This window comes from Triticum urartu, chromosome 6A (genome assembly GCF_056163025.1).
Source record: "Triticum urartu cultivar PI428250 chromosome 6A, HENAU_Tu73, whole genome shotgun sequence".
NCBI classification, from domain to species: Eukaryota; Viridiplantae; Streptophyta; class Magnoliopsida; order Poales; family Poaceae; genus Triticum; species Triticum urartu.
In genome coordinates, this window is record NC_141878.1 from 43,852,090 (window position 1) to 43,856,220 (window position 4,131).

A 4,131-nucleotide genomic window follows, 5' to 3' on the forward strand; every position below is an offset into this window, starting at 1 on the left:
TTCTAAGAGAGATGATCTTAGCGGGAGGAAAATACTTAGAGATAAAAGCATCTTTGCATTTGTTCCATGAATCAATACTATTCTTAGGCAAAGACGAAAACCAAGCTTTAGCACGATATCTAAGCGAAAAAGGAAATAGCTTCAATTTAACGACATCATTATTGACATCTTTTTTCTTTTGCATATCACATAAATCAACGAAGCTATTCAGATGAGTAGCGGCATCTTCACTGGGAAGGCCGGCGAATTGATCTTTCATAACAAGATTCAACAAAGCAGTATTAATTTCACAAGATTCCGCATCGGGAAGAGGAGCAATCTGAGTGCTAAGGAAACCATTATTATTGGTATAGGTGAAGTCACACAATTTGGTAGTATCTTGAGCCATCCCAACGAACAAGTAATCTAACACACGAGCAAACAAAAAGCAAATGGACAAAAAGAGGAAAATAGAGAGGGAGGATAGAGAGAGAGGGCAAATAAAACAGCAAGGGTGAATTGGGGGGGGGAGGAAAACGAGAGGCGAATGGAAAATAATGTAATGCGAGAGATAGGCATTGTGATGGGTACTTGGTATATTGACTTTTTGCTTAGACTCCCTGGCAACGGCGCCAGAAATCCTTCTTGCTACGCTCAAGTCCCTCGGTTTTTGAGAACCAAGGTATCAATCCAGTAGGAGGCCACGCTCAAGTCCCTCGTACCTGCACAAAATGATGGCTACTCGCAACCAACGCGATTAGGGGTTGTCAAGCCCTTCACGGTCACTTACGAGAGTGAGATCTGATAGATAGAATATTTTTGGTATTTTTGATATAAATATGCAAGGTAAAAAGTAAAGGAAAAGTAAATAGCAAAACAATATTAAAGTGATGGAGATTGATATGATGAGAATAGACCCGGGGGCCATAGGTTTCACTAGTGGCTTCTCTCAAGAGCATAAGTATTCTACGGTGGGTGAACAAATTACTGTTGAGCAATTGATAGAATTGTGCATAATTATGAGAATATCTAGGCATGATCATGTATATAGGCATCACGTCCGTGACAAGTAGACCGAAACGACTCTGCATCTACTACTATTACTCCACTCATCGACCGCTATCCAGCATGCATCTAGAGTATTAAGTTAACAACAGAGTAACGCCTTAAGCAAGATGACATGATGCAGAGAGATAAATTCATGCAATATGAAATAAACCCCATCTTGTTATCCTCGATGGCAACGATACAATACGTGCCTTGCTGCCCCTTCTGTCACTGGGTAAGGACACCGCAAGATCGAACCCAAAGCTAAGCACTTCTCCCATGGCAAGAACTACCAATCTAGTTGGCCAAACCAAACGGATAATTCAAAGAGACTTGCAAAGATAACCAATCATACATAAAAGAATTCAGAGAAGATTCAAATATTATTCATAGATAGACTTGATCATAAACCCACAATTCATCGGTCTCAACAAAGACACCACAAAAAAGAAGATTACATCGAATAGATCTCCACGAGAGAGGGGGAGAACTTTGTATTGAGATTCAAAGAGAGAGAAGAAGCCATCTAGCTACTAACTATGGACCCGAAGGTCTGAGGTAAATTACTCACACTTCATCGGAGAGGCTATGATGATGTAGAAGCCCTCTGTGATGACGACCCTCTTCCGGCGGAGCTCCGGAACAGGCCCCAAGATGAGATCTCGTGGATACAGAAAGTTGCGGCAGTGGAATTAGGTTTTTGGCTCCTGTTCTGATCGTTTGGGGGTACGTGTGTATATATAGGAGGAAGGAGTATGTCGGTGGAGCAACGAGGGGCCCACGAGGCAGGGGGGCGCACCCTAGGGGGGCGCCCCCCACCCTCGTGACCGCCTATTTTGTTCCTTGGAGCAGGGTCCAAGTCTCCTGGATCACGTTCGGTGAGAAAATCACGTTCCCGAAGATTTTATTCCGTTTCGACTCCATTTGATATTCCGTTTCTTTGAAACACTGAAATAGGCAAAAAAACAGCAATTCTGGGCTGGGCCTCCGGTTAATAGGTTAGGTCCAAAAATAATATAAAAGTGGAAAATAAAGCCCAATATAGTCCAAAACAGTAGATAATATAGCAGGGAGCAATCAAAAATTACAGATACGTTGGAGACGTATCAGGCATCCCCAAGCTTAATTCCTGCTCGTCCTCGAGTAGGTAAATGATAAAAAAAGAATTTTTGATGCAGAGTGCTACTTGGCATAATTTCAATATAAATCTTCTTAAATGTGGTATGAATATTCAGATTAGAAAGATTCAAGACAAAAGTTTATATTGACATAGAAAATAATAATACTTCAAGCATACTAACAAAGCAATTATGTCTTCTCAAAATAACATGGCTAAAGAAAGTTATCCCTACTAAATCATATAGTCTGGCTATGCTCCATCTTCCCCACACAAAGTATTTAAATCAGGCACAACCCCGATGACAAGACAAGCAATTGTTTCATACTCTAACTTTTTGAAAACTTTTTCAATCTTCACGCAATACATGAGCGTGAGCCATGGATATAGCACTATAGGTGGAATAGAATGGTGGTTGTGGAGAAGACAAAAAAGGGAGAAGATAGTCTCACATCAACTAGGCGTATCAACGGGCTATGGAGATGCCCATTAATAGATATCAATGTGAGTGAGTAGGGATTGCCATGCAACGGATGCACTAGAGCTATAAATATATGAAAGCTCAACAAAGGAAACTAGTGGGTGTGCATCCAACTTGCTTGCTCATGAAGACCTAGGGCAATTTGAGGAAGCCCATCATTGGAATATACAAGCCAAGTTCTATAATGAAAGATTCCCACTAGTATATGAAAGTGATAACATGAGAGACTCTCTACTATGAAGATCACGGTGCTACTTTGAAGCACAAGTGTGGTAAAAGGATAGTAATATTGTCCCTTCTCTCTTTTTCTCTCATTTTTTATATTTTTTTATTTTTTATATGGCCTTTCTCTTTTTTATGGCCTTTCTCTTTTTTATGGCCTTTCTCTTTTTTTTATTTGGGCTTCTTTGGCCTCTTTTTTTAATTATTTTTCGTCCGGAGTCTCATCCCGACTTGTGGGGGAATCATAGTCTCCATCATTTTTCCTCACTGGGACAATGCTCTAATAATGATGATCATCACACTTTTACTTTTCTTACAACTCAACAATTACAACTCGATACTTAGAACAAAATATGACTCTATGTGAATGATGAATGTGTCATGATGAACTAGATGGTGGAAAGTTGCATGGCAATATATCTCGGAATGGCTATGGAAATGCCATAATAGGTAGGTATGGTGGCTGTGTTGAGGAAGGTATATGGTAGGTGTATGATACCAGCGAAAGTTGTGCGGTATTAGAGAGGCTAGCAAGGGAGGAAGGGTGAGAGTGCGTATAATCCATGGACTCAACATTAGTCATAAAGAACTCATATACTTATTGCAAAAATTTAGAAGCTATCAAGCAAAGTACTACGCGCATGCTCCTAGGGGGATAGATTGGAGGAAAAGAACATCGCTCGTCTCCGACAGCCACTCATAAGGAAGACAATCAATAAATAAATCATGCTCCGACTTCATCACATAACGGTTCACCATACATGCATGCTACGGGAATCAGAAACTTCAACACAATTATTCTTTAAATTCACAACTACTCAACTAGCATGACTTTAATATTATCACCTCCATATCTCAAAACAATTATCATGCTTCAATCTTTTCTTAGTATTCAACACACTCAAAAGAAAGTTTCACAAATCTTGAATACCAAGCATATTATTATTAGGAAAATTACCATGCTATTAAGAGACTCTCAAATTAATTTAAGTGAAGCATGAGATATCAATAGTTTCTTTAAAACATATCCACCACCGTGCTCTAAAAGATCTAAGTGAAGCACATAGAGCAAAAATTGTAACGCTCAAAAGATATAAGTGAAGCACATAGAGTATTCTATCAAATTTTAATTCATGTATGGCTCTCTCGAAAGGTGTGTACAGCAAGGATGATTGTGGTATACTAGCAAACAAATACACAAATAATACAAGACGCTCCAAGCAAAATACATATCATGTTGGTGAATAAAAATATAGCTCCAAGTACATTACCGATGGAAGTGGAC